The sequence below is a fragment of the Propithecus coquereli genome, unplaced genomic scaffold, assembly GCF_000956105.1.
Source record: "Propithecus coquereli isolate 6110/MARCELLA unplaced genomic scaffold, Pcoq_1.0 Scaffold137, whole genome shotgun sequence".
NCBI lineage: Eukaryota > Metazoa > Chordata > Mammalia > Primates > Indriidae > Propithecus > Propithecus coquereli.
In genome coordinates, this window is record NW_012137969.1 from 4,332,948 (window position 1) to 4,345,683 (window position 12,736).

Sequence of the window (12,736 nt, forward strand, 5' to 3'; positions counted from 1 at the left end):
AATTATGGATTTTAACAGGCGTCTCTTGGTGAAAACCCTAACCCAAAGGTGACAAACTGTCATGGTAGACGTTTCAGACTGCTCCAAAGCTCCCAAGTAAAGATAAGGAGACAGGTGAGATAGCTGTGACTTGATACATTTTACCAATGAGACGTCCCCCTACTTGGCCCATGTTGAGCTGCTCTGAGGACGTACAGGATGGGAAGAAGCAGCAACTGATGTTCAGAACACAGATCCCCAATATTTGTTGGGCAGGGTCCGTTTTGCTCATCCTGGTACCTGCGAGCTGTGTGCGTGTTGCTTCAGGAACATGTGCATGGCTGTCTTCCATGGGGCTGAGGGTGGGAGCTGGGTAACTGTTGCTGTGCTAAGAGCTGAAATTGACTGACATTACCTGAAATTTACTACCCAAGCCTCCCCCTGGACGTTGCAAGCCTTCCATAGACTCCAGAGTTCCAAAACACTCACATCAGAGGGATTCTGCCAGCACAATTGTCTAGGTGGAGAGAGAGTCCTAGTGCTGCCTACTCCGCTGTCTTCCTGGAATCCCCCACACATATGTTTTAAAATATACCTGTGCAGTGCGTTATCTCAATCTCTCAGTGCAGATGAGTGAGACTGAGCCACTGACAATGTGAAAGGATCCAGGTTGGGGTCAGGATGAAGTAAGAGAATGTTCCTCACCCTTCAGGGCAGAGCTCCTAGAGGCGATTGTTGGTCCTGGACCTACAGAAGGTCACTCGAAGGGCAGTAGGGTGGCATCTCATCTTCTTGAAGCCCAGGGACAGGGACACTGTCTAAGTCACAGTGTATGAGGTCTGTCTGGCAGTGGAGCTGTCACTGGAAACTGTCACCACTGGGGAACAACACTGCAGACATACGAGAGGCAGGTGCAGCCCAGGAACCAGTAGGTGTAGAGTAGGTGGTGCCTCCCTTACACCAACACAACATAAACTCAACAAAAGTGATTGGCTTTGTGTCTGGCCCCTTCATTTGTACCAAAGCAGTGTTACTGTACTTCAGGGGAGCTGAAGTGAAACTGAAAAACTTCTCAAGCCCACTCTGCCTTTACACAGAACTATGTGAGTTTTGGCACTAGACTAATCTTTCCTTGGGGATGAGGTTGACTCAGTTGCTTGGCTTCATTTGAGAGTCCATATAACACTTTGAAAGTTAAGAAGCAGTTTAATTAATTTTCCATGTGCTATGGACTGAATTGTGTCCCTCCCAAATTCTTACGTTGAAGCCCTAACCCGCAATGTGACTGTATTTGAAGTAAGGAAGTAATTAAGGTTAAACGAGGTCATAAGGGTGAGGCCCTGGTCTGATAGGATTAGTGTCCTTCTAAGAATTGACCCAAGAGCTCTCCCTCCCTCTGTTCCATGTGGGGACATAGTGGGAAGGCAGCTATCTATGAGTGAGGAAGGGAGCCCTTGCCAGGAACCAAATCAGCCAGCACCTTGATTTCTCAGCCTCCAGAACTGGAAGAAGATAAATTTCTGTTGTTTAAGCCACCCAGTGTGTAGTAATTTGTGTGGGCAAGGGGTGGAACTGGAGTGGGGATAACCAAAGCCACCCTGGTTGTGGCAGTCGGTGTACACGCTTTGCCCTGGGGAGGGGCCAAGTGCCCAGCTGGGGCTGGCCATGGGGTCCTTCAAGCACAGGTTCCTTCATGCAATTTTTTACGTTGATTTTATCACATATTATAAGATTTATTGGGTTTGCACAGAATATTTGGAAGCTATACCACCTACAGGATAACCACCAAAAAAGAGGAGACAAGGTCTTCAACTGTTTGGAACATTTTGTGGTTACTTGTGTTATGTGGCATAATGCATCTTCTGCTATTGACAGGAAGGTACCTGAACTTTGGAGGGCCCCTGTCTTTTAGCTGAGAGCACCTGTGGGGCATGTGGAACGATTTATACACACCAACTTTCCAGCCACACTTTCCCCACTCACCTCTATGGGGCCATCCTTGTGGGCTGGGCAGCTTCAGGGTTAAACTGGTGGCCCCTTCCCTCAGCCTATCTTCTCCCTCCCATCTGCCATTCCACGGTGGCACTCGAGTGGGAAGCTCTGCAGGGATCCAGAACCCCCAGGTGGGGGAGTCCGTACATGACACAGCAAAGATGTCAGGTGCCACACAAAGCACTGGCATTCGTGGGTTTCCCTGCAGATTTGCAGAGATGGCAAACTGGCAGCTCAGTGACCAGCCACCTTGACAGACATGGACGTGCCTGGCCCGAGATTCTCAGGTGAGTATCACCAGTGGAAGGGCCAGATGCCACGGGGGAGATGTGGCCTGAATATGGATTCTTCAGTCATTGGTTCCTCTGCACAGTGTCATTCAGGGAACGTATGGGTCACTCGTTGCTTCCTATACTCAAACCAACCAGGTCACCACGGAGACTCGAGGTGGCTGAAAGGTGCTCACATTGCTACTAGGCCAGCAGAAGCCTTGAATGGGTTTTCATTCTAGAGAAATGAGAACATTATGGCTGTTCTGAGGCCTCGTTGTGAAAGAAGATTTAAGAAGGGCCAGATCCTAAAATGAGATTAGGGAAGGAAATGTATAAAAGACAGTGAGCTGTCAGGACAATGTGGTGGCAGCCCTTGGTGACCCTCTGGGGTTGGACAGGAGCAATTACACAAAATCTCATCATCAGAGCTGTGTTAGGGTTCTCCAGAGAAACAGAGCCAACAATATGGGGGGTGTGTGTGGTGTAAAGAGAGAGATTTATTTTAAGGAACTAGCTCACATAACTGTAGGGGTCAGCAAGTCAGAAGTCTGCAGGACAGGCGAGCAGGCTGGAGCCCCCGAAAGAGCTGACATTTCCATCTTGAATCTGAAGGCAGCCTGGAGCCAGAATTCCTTCTTCCTTGGGGACTTTGGTCTTTTCTCTTAAGGCCTTCAACAGATTGGGTGGGGCAATCTGCTCCACTCAAAATCTAGTGATCTAAATCTAATCCCTTCTGCAAAATACCTTCACGGCGACATCCAGACTGGACCAAACACAGGCAGCGCAGCCTGGCCCCCTTGACACATGTAATCAGCCACCGCAGGAGAGACTTTCCCCTCTGCTTACCTAGTGTGAGAGCCCCTAAGGCAGGGAAGGGCCAAGTCACTAATGGACATGAGTGAATGAAGTGCCCTGGGAGAATCGCAGCCCGAACCCCTCAGGAGCACTCAAGTCTGGGGACATTTGTCAAGTGTCCTCTCCAGAATCGAGACCACGAAGACGTCAGCTCCTGTTAGCACATCACTGTGACTTTCTGGGCTCTCGCAGAGGAGGCGGGAAGGAGCTGAGTGAGTGAGTGTGAGTGTAACTATCGCGGTTGAAGTTGCTGCCGCTGTCGTCATTTCCTGCCTGCACGTGACCTGCCTCTCCCGACTGCTCCAGGTCCTGCGTCAGTGACTGGCGGCCCCCAGATCTGTAAAATCACAAGCCCTGTGACCCGGCTTTCTCGTCCCCTTTACAGATATGGGACCTATTCACACTGATGTTTTAGAAGCTGGGAAGTCCAGGGCCCACACCCTTACCTTTTGTGACCTGTTGCAGGTGAGTGTCCTTTGAACTCCCTCTTTTGCTTTCGTGGTTGCAAACACCAGCTCAGCTCCTGCTTGCCAGGAGGTCCTGAGGTTTCCCACCTGTGGGAACGGTGTGCAGGCCCCACCCAGAGCCAGCCAGGTTCACCCTGGGCCCTGCTGTCTACTCTCGGGGCCTCGGCTGTGCCTCAGTGGAACAGCCCGGATCTCTGGCAGATCAGGATTTGATGATGTTCGCGGCTTAATGTTCGGACTTTGTGAGCACCGTAAAGAGGACGTCCTCGCCATCGTACTTACGAGAAAAGCAGGATGGGGCCTGTTGTGGCTCGTTAAGCTGTGTGCCCAGATCAAGGCAACCTTTTCTTCCATCCTCCTAAAAGGCTTTGAAACTTCAGTTTACAGCCAGCCCAAGTACTCACCGTCGGGTAATTTGCACCTTCTTGAATTCTCTCAAGAACTGCTATATTCCCTGCAGGCATTTCCATAGCGGCACCCCGGCTTTGGCTCCTCACGACACCTTTTGGGGATTTGAGAGACGGCGTAAGAAAGTTCTGCTTTGCTTCTTTTCCTTCAAAGGCGGCACCTCTGGGTGAGTCCGAGCAGGGAGTGGGTAAAACCGAGACAAGACAGTGGTTGTCTTAGGATATTTAACCACAAAATGAGTCTTTTTTTTTTTTTTTACACAAAGGCAGAATCACTTCAAAAAAATCACCAGAAAGAGGATGATTTGACAAAATTATCAAACATTTAATTTAACTGAGTGGAATGGAACGTGTGTCCCACTGACCAAGACGTTTGGCCTTTGTGGCCAACCCGTCTGATGCCTCACCAGGGCCTGACCCTGGGCGGAAAGTCACGCGCTCACATCCACGCGGCCCTGACCTCGTTCCCCACACACCTGAGGCTTGTTTCTCGGGTTCTGATTCTCCCCACTGAGGCCTTTGTTACCTAATTATGGCCTAAGAATTCCATACTTTTCTCCTTCGAAACAGTGATGATTTCCTCTTTACCCTTCCCAGATCCATTCTTTAGTAGAGGTACCCCAAGACCCACATTCCTGGGACTGTCTTTTGCACAGTTAAAACATCACAACTGCAACTTAGCAGCAGGAAGATTTGTTTTGTAGCTTCAGAAGTGAAAACTCAGAGCAGGTGTTGTAACTCGCTGTGTCCTCTGCATAGAGGTGGCATTTCCGATCTCCGAGTCGAGCCGGACAACTGGAGGTGAGTCCGTTTTGTCATTCGCTCACTCATTTCCTCACTCAGCGACAGGCCTTAGACCTATACACACCTGCTAGACCCAAGGAGGTCCCTGGTGTCTTCAACTTCCTAATTCCACTGGGATTCTAGGGAGGGCTCATGAGGTCCGTGGAGAGGACACTGAAGGAGGAGAGGAAAGAACGTGTGACCCCGGAGACACTTCCCGTAGCCTTGGTTTCCTCAGGGGTCCAGGGAGGGGTGATTCAGAAAGGTAGGAGACATTAGAAATGACACATGCTCGAGCAAAAACACTTCAGAGAGACAAGGAGTGACTTGGTATTCACAGACAAGGTTAAGTCGTTCTGTATCCATGGAACTCAGAGAAAATTCAAGAATGACTTTAAATTCTCTATTCCAAATTTCTCCTCTATTTTCACTCCTTTCCCATGAGATGTCTCTGAATAAAAGCTTCCCTCTAACTGCTGTGTTAGGTAGGAAGCCCGATTTCATCAGATTGGAGCCATTTTTGCCCCAACGTGGGGTGGGGTTCAGTACATTTAGAATAATAATCGAATTTTGTTTTCTCTTCCCAGGGTGTTTGGGATTCTGACATGAAATGTTATAAAAAGTATGAGGAAATGTTGGGGGGGGTGAGTATTCTGGAAACTTCCATCGCATAGACTTGCCGCTATGATGATGTACTCTGTTGCTCACAGGACAATCAGCCCAGAGCCTCTTGGATGAAGCCGTGTATTGTAAAGGTTTTGGATGCTTGTCCTACCAAGGATCCCATACGACTCCAGCTATTGAGGTCTGCAGACTGGATCAGGCCGAGAGCATTGCGGGTTATCACTTTTCTCCAGGCTCTGACGGTCCAGGGACTCCCAGTGTCGCTTTCTGTCCGGTGTCTGGCTACTTTCTCTTCTCCATTTTCCCTTCCTCGGGTCCCCTTTAATTGCAGAAAAATGCATTATTTCAGACCCTTCTAATAGGCGCTCATCAATGCATGGCATTATCTCCTTCCCAGATGGTGTCAGTTTTAATTAAAAGCCAAAAATCCTTTATTTAAATTTTGGATTTAATATGTACTTTTGGAAGAAGGACTGGAGTATAGAGGTAAACAGATTGAGAAGGCATTTATGCTCTGCTTTTTATGCAAGCATGGAGTTGTTTTTTTTCCTTTTTTTGAAATGTAAGCCATGGCATTTCAATAGAGGTTTGTACAATATACAAGTATTTCTGTGTCTACTCCATTCTGTTGCCTTTGAGGACGAGATGCAGGGTAATCTAAACCACTGAGTCCCAGTGGGCTGATGGACTTTAGGATTTTGCAGGGTGGCCTCTGCCAACTGCAGCAGCTGTTCGCTTTCAGAGCTGCTGGAGGTTTGGTGGGAACAGGGAAAGGGCTGCGATCGTGTGTTTGCACGCTAAAAGCAAGCAGAAGAAAGCGTTGCCTCTTCTTACCTCTTCATTTTTCTTATCAAGTCTTCAGAAACCACAGGGCTGACCACAGGGACATGCTGAGTTGGCAAAGCCCCGTAAAGGCCACGTGACTGAGTTGAAAGGACACACAGCACCGGGTCTGCACGGGCCCGACTCCAAGTCCCCTGCAAGATTTAGTCCTTGTGAATGCGGGATGTAGTCAGTTAATCCTCACGGGCCCCAGTTCCCTCTTTAGAAAATGGTTCTTGCGCTTGGGTGTACATAAGGACCACCTGAGGGAGGCTGTTAAAATGCAGACTCTTGGGCCCCCAGCCCCAGAAAGAGCGAATCTGGAGGATCTGGGGTGGGGCTCATGAGTCTGAGTTTTAACCGATGATTGAAGAAATACTGGGAGTGACTTAAGACCATACAACGTCCTGGCAAACCAAGGAGAAAATGATGCAGAAACCACCAGGATCAATTTGTCAACGTTGTCACCCATAACTTCACACTGTCCCTTCTCCACCCAGATATTTTTGAAAAAACATGATGGGAAGAGGGGACACACTCAGGAAATACCATCGGTGTGATGTTGGGTCAGAGCTAAGTGTGGACTCCATTGTTTCCATCAGTGGTTTAACCTACATAAACCCAACACCTGCTTACACCTTCCAAGCTTCAGAACACTTTTGGACATGGGCATTGCTTCTCAGCCACTTTTATATACAGTCATGAAACTATTTGAAATTCCTCCATGAAGTCAAAGAATAGGCAACTTGTGGAAAACCTTCCAATTTGGCCTAGTGAATGCAGATGATTTACAATGGAAAACAAAATGCCAGACAGTGTAATTAAACTTGCAGTAGACTTCATTCCAGGGGCGTGTTGCCCTGCACGGGCAGCCCGACAGCCTGGAGAGCTGACCTCACAGGAATGTATCACATATAGAGGCTCAGCTTTGTGTGGTGTGTGTGTAAAAAATGGGCTCGTCCTGCTGGGAGAGGGTGTCGCCATCCCTATATACGAATAAATGTAAGTACTGAGGCCGGGCATGGTGGCTCGCACCTGTAATCCCAGTACTTTGGGAAGTCGAGATGGGAGGATTGCTTGAGGTCAGGAGTTTGAGACCAGCCTGAGTAAGAGTGAGACCCTGTCTCTACAAAAAAAACAGAAATATTAGCTGGGTATGGTGGTGCATACCTGTAGTCCCAGCTACTTGGGAAGCTGAGGCAGGAGGATCGCTTGAGCCCAGGAGTATGAGGTTGCAGTGAGCTATGATGATGCCACTGGACTTTAGCTGGGGTGACAGAGCAAGACCCTGTCTCAAAAAAAAAAAAAAAGAATATAAGTAATGAAAAGTAATTAAAAAATAAATTACACATGCTCCTTTCTTTATTCCTATATAGGCTTTGTCCTTTTCTTCCAAAATTTTCTAGCCTTAATGTTACCAAAGACCTCTCTTTAATAGTTAAAAATAATATTGTCTTTTTAAAAATTGTAAAATAGTAAGAAGATTTTAGAAAATAGGGCAGAGAAATTATTCATAATTGCAATATTGCTTTTGAGCACTCCAAGTCTTTTTCCATTTGCACACACATTTTTATGCATTTGGGATCAGCATGCCTCCACTTTTCATCTAATATTATGTCATATGCATTTTTCATATTTTTGACGTGTCTTTAAAATTATAAATTTTAATGGCTGAGTGTGTGGGTTCTCATTTAATTTTTCTGCTCTTAGATAATTTACTTGCCTTCAAATTTTCACTGACCTAATGTCCTTTTTTGATAATGAAATATTTTAAACAGACACAAAATTATGAAGGATGGTACAGGAAATATCCGCGTCTGTAACACCTGGACTTAATGAATGTTCTAGCGTTATTTCTAATCATCTCTTTGAAGAGCTATTTTTGGGTTTTTTGCTCGGATGTTCCCCATCACGGGCCAGTATGCAGATGTGTTGGTGAGAAAACTGAGGTGGGAGACAGAGAAAGGCAAGACTGTCACCCTGAGAGAGAGGAGCAGCACAGCGGTGGGGCTCTGGGCTGTTTCGAGACCCCCGGCCGCCTGCCATGGAGCTGACGTTCCCACGGGTGCGTTATTCCAGTGACCAGGCGGAAGCAGGGTGTGGTGTTATCACTCCAACAGGCCACCCAAGGGGTGGGAGGGCTCACATGAGAAGGCAGGGCAGCCGGAGGCTCCTCTGTGCACAGGAGCCAGGAGTAACTTACCTGCTTAAGGAGTGAAGTTAGCCCGGCTCTCTCCTGCCCTCCCTTAGGATGGCCTTTCTGGTCCAGAGTTCTGACAAGTCGCTTGGGTCAGGTCCATGCTGTGCAGCCTCCAGGGTACGTGAAAAGCTGCGACGAGTCAGGGCCATCCCTTCAGGGTCAGACACACAGGCAGCGCCAGGGCAATGTCCTGTCAACGTCGGTTAATTCAGGATTCACTCCCTCTGCTGTGGCAGATTGGCTGAGAACTTCTGCAGAACGTTCTTTCTGGGTGATTCTCAGCGGAGCTGGAAGGTCCTCAGCTGGGTCTCTGAACTTTCATATTCATTCCTTTTGGCCAAGACTTGTCCTCTCCGTGGAATCTTGTTTGAAGATGCAAAAACACCTTGTAAGTGTGGTGCTTGTATGTACACATGATCTCTCTCTGTTTAGCTCTGTCTGTCTGTCTGTCTACCCACCTAGGTATCTATTGTCCATCTTTCTTTCTGTCTTTTTAGCCTAGACATCAGGATGACCTGAGGCCCAGCCTGTCTAAAACCACCGACAGACCCCAAGCAAGGACTGCCCAGCTCAGCCCCGTCAACCCCTGGATTCATGAGCAAAATCAAAGATCATTATCCTCCACTATTTTGGGGTGGTTGTTATGCCACAACAGATCTTGGAGCATCCCCTCTTCATTTCAGGTCGAGTAAGATGTACAGGACCCAGAAGACAGACGGGAACTGGAGGAAATTGGAGGAAGGAAGAAATCTTTGAGTAACTGTGACTCTCTGGAGCAGCCACGGGGTCGTGGATCCCCTCAGAAGGAGGGGGGTTGAGGGATAAGCAGGGGTGGCCCTTGGAGTCACAGATTCCCCACAGGGAGGCAAGAGGAGGCTACTGACATTACTGAGCACCTACTATGTGCTGAGTCTACTTGACACCAATCTTTGTGCTCTGCAGCTAGTTGGCAACACTGTGATGTGGGCCGTGGGAGCCAGGTTTCCAGGGCAACCACCATGATTCCCTCCTGGCATCTACACTCTTGTGTAGTCTCCTCTTGCATGGAGAGGCCTGACCTGGGAAACCACCAGGATGTTGTGGACATGATGGTGTGTGACTTCTGAGGCTGGGTCACAACAGACCCTGAGGCTTCCATGGTCTTCCCTCTTGGATCACTCACTCTGCGGAATCCAGCTGCCATGTTGTGAGGACTCAAGTAGCCACATGGCGAGGAACTGAGACTCCAGCCACAGTCAGTCCTGACTTGCCTGGCATGTGAGTGAGCTGCCTTTGGAGTGGGTTATGCAGCCTAGTCAGGCTGTCAGAGGACAGCAGCCCCCTGCCACTTTCAACCTGTGCGATCTAGTTTTTTAAACTATTGGAGCCTCAGTTTCCTTCTCTGTAAAACAGGGATGTAAATAGCATGTGCCTAATAGAGTTATTACAAAGATGAAGGGAATTAATACCTGCAAGACTCTTAGCACAATGGCAGGCATGTGGCCAGACACCAACAGTGCTAGCCGTGGTTATTGGGATCCATGCTTCCTGCTCCTTGGAGCTGCAGAAGTGAGGGAAGAGGCCAATGTGCCACAGACCAATCTGCCTGGAGACCCAATTTGCTGAATGACACATTCGCTGGATTCCTGAGAACACTTTCTGAGTCATAGTCATTACCCCTCTACCTCTGTCCCCTGCACTATTACAGGTAAACACTTTCCTATTTTTATTTCTGGATGTAAGTCCTGCCCTGACATCTACCCTGTCCCCCTAACTTGTCCCATTCCTAGTCCACCCTGCTATCCCCACCCCATGGGTAGATGAGTGGGCTTCCCTCAACCCCACTTCACCCTTCTCTCCATTTCTGTGGACTTCTGTCTCCGTCTCTGGCAGAGAAGTGGCAGGGATGGGCTATCCTAGGTCTCATTGTCTTACAATTTGGTGAATTGTCTTCTCTCCAGTTGACTTCTGGTGAAGTGCCCGAGGCAGGCACTGGGCTTAAAGCCAATGGTCCCATGGCCTAGCCATGCTGGCCCAGCACTTGCCCTCCCTCTGCTAGGGACATGCAAGGGGCTGATGTCATCACGCTTTGTGACGCTTTGTGCCACAACATAAGGATTGGGATAAGGACCGAGTAACCGGTCTGTTTACAAAGTGACATGAGCTTTGCACTCTCTGGCTTGCTAAATTTAGAAGATGGTTGTGCAAAATGAAGCCAATTCCTTCATTCCTGGATTCATTAAAAAACCACCATGCCCACTACGGCCCTCCTAGACCCCAGGAATACAGGAATGAATAAATCATGGCTCCCACTCAGGAGGACCTCATAGTTTCATGGGAGAGACAGAAACATAATTATTGTACATACAGTATGACAAATGTCACCATTCATGAAATACCCTCAGAAATTAGTGGTGGGGGTCAGGAGGGGCTTTCCAGAGAAGGGGGCATTAAACTGTCCACATTCGGTCCCAGGCCACTTGAGTGGAAAGTGCTCACCGCATTACCATATTCTAATGACACTTCTGTGCCTGGGTATCGGGCCTATGGGATTTGCCAGTGAACAGTGATAGAATTAAAAATCTGTGGTCATAAAAACTGTGCTTCAGTGTTTTGAAGGAGCTTCCAAAATACAGAACAACATAAAGACTAAGGTAACCAGCACACACGCCCTATTACTCAGAGTCTGGAATTAATATTTCAGATAATTTTTTAATATTTAATGGTGATAGAATAATATAATGAAGTACTTTTTGTATCTTTCGGTCTCCTTTTTTCCTCCCTAGAAGCAACACTCTCATAAATTTGGCATGTGTTTGTCTATTCTATTTAAAATGATTTCATCACGTGTTTCAGTGACTACATCTCTCTCCATGATATTGCAGGGTATCATTTTATGCATCTTAAACTTTTATAGAAGTTCTATATTATGCATAGCAGAGCATGCTAAAGCTTGTTTTTTATTCAACATTCTATTTTTCAAGATCTGATCGCCTTGATACGTATATTAGCTTATTAATATTAAACGCTATAGAGCATTCTTCTATTGAGTGACTATTCCATAATTAATCTACGAGTTTTCCTACTGAGGGACATTGTGTTAGTCCATTGTGCGTTGCTATAAAGGAATACCTGAGGCTGGGTAATTTAGAGAGAAAAGAGGTGTATTTGGCTCATGGTTCTGTAAGCTTTCCAAGAAGCGTGACAGTGGCACCTGCTTCTGGTGAGGGCCTCAGGGGGCCTCCACTCAAAGCAAAAGGTGAAGGGGGAGCAGGCTGTCACCTGGCCAAAGAAGGGGCAAGAGAGGGAGGAGGTGCCAGGTGCCTTTAAACAACCAGCTCTCGTGTGAACTAATGAAGCGAGAACTCTCTCATCATCACGGGAGGGCACCAAGCCATTCCTGAGGGACCTGCCCCCATGACCCAGACACCTCCCACCAGGCCCACCTTCAATGCTGGGCATGGAATTTTAACCTGAGATTTGGAGGGGACACATATCCAAACTATATCCGACATTTACGTTGTTTTCATTTGTTTTTTGCTTTTACCAACAATTCTGCAACAAAGGCTGATCTCCTGATGGAAAACCGCAAACATTTTTGGATTGTAGAGAATGTGTGATACCTGATGATGCCACCTTGCTCTCCAAAGTGGTTGTGCCAATTTACATTTCTACCACTTTTTAATGCATCTTTACATTAAACATCTGGTATTGTCAGACTTTTTGATTTGCCAATTGGATGTGTGACTTGGTACCTCATTGCCAGTCATGTGCTGGAACCGGCTTGGACTTCATGGGCGAGCAGAGCTTGTGCCTCTCATCCCAACTCCAGGTTCAGTGGCTTCACAGGGTTAGTTTGAAATTGGCTGTGTGGGAATATTTACACCATGGAAATTGGCACACACTCCAAATCAGGCCTTTCCCCTTGGAGAGCCAGTGTTAGGTGTTTACCGGCCACCACTGCCTACCCATTGGGTTTCTTTGGCTCACTTTCCTCCCCTGAACTCATCTCACGTGACTGCCAGGTTACCGGGTTGATGCAATTCCTGTTTGTGGCTGAAAGTCTCAACAGGGCAGTTGTGGGAACTGTTGGCATGGTGACATTGGCAGGGTCGTTACTGCACTGCTGCTTCATACTGAAGGGAGCGCAGGCACAAGACTATCTGGTAAGCAAAATTAAACCAAAAAACCAAAAAACCTCCCAAAAACCTTTAATAGTTTTTTTATTGAAAGGATAAACAAATGCATATTTAAATACATTAATATTATCTCTTGTAAAACTCCCCTTCATCCAACAAACTCTTCGTCTGCAGATTAATTTTTCTCATTTCATAATATTTTCTGGAATTTACTGTA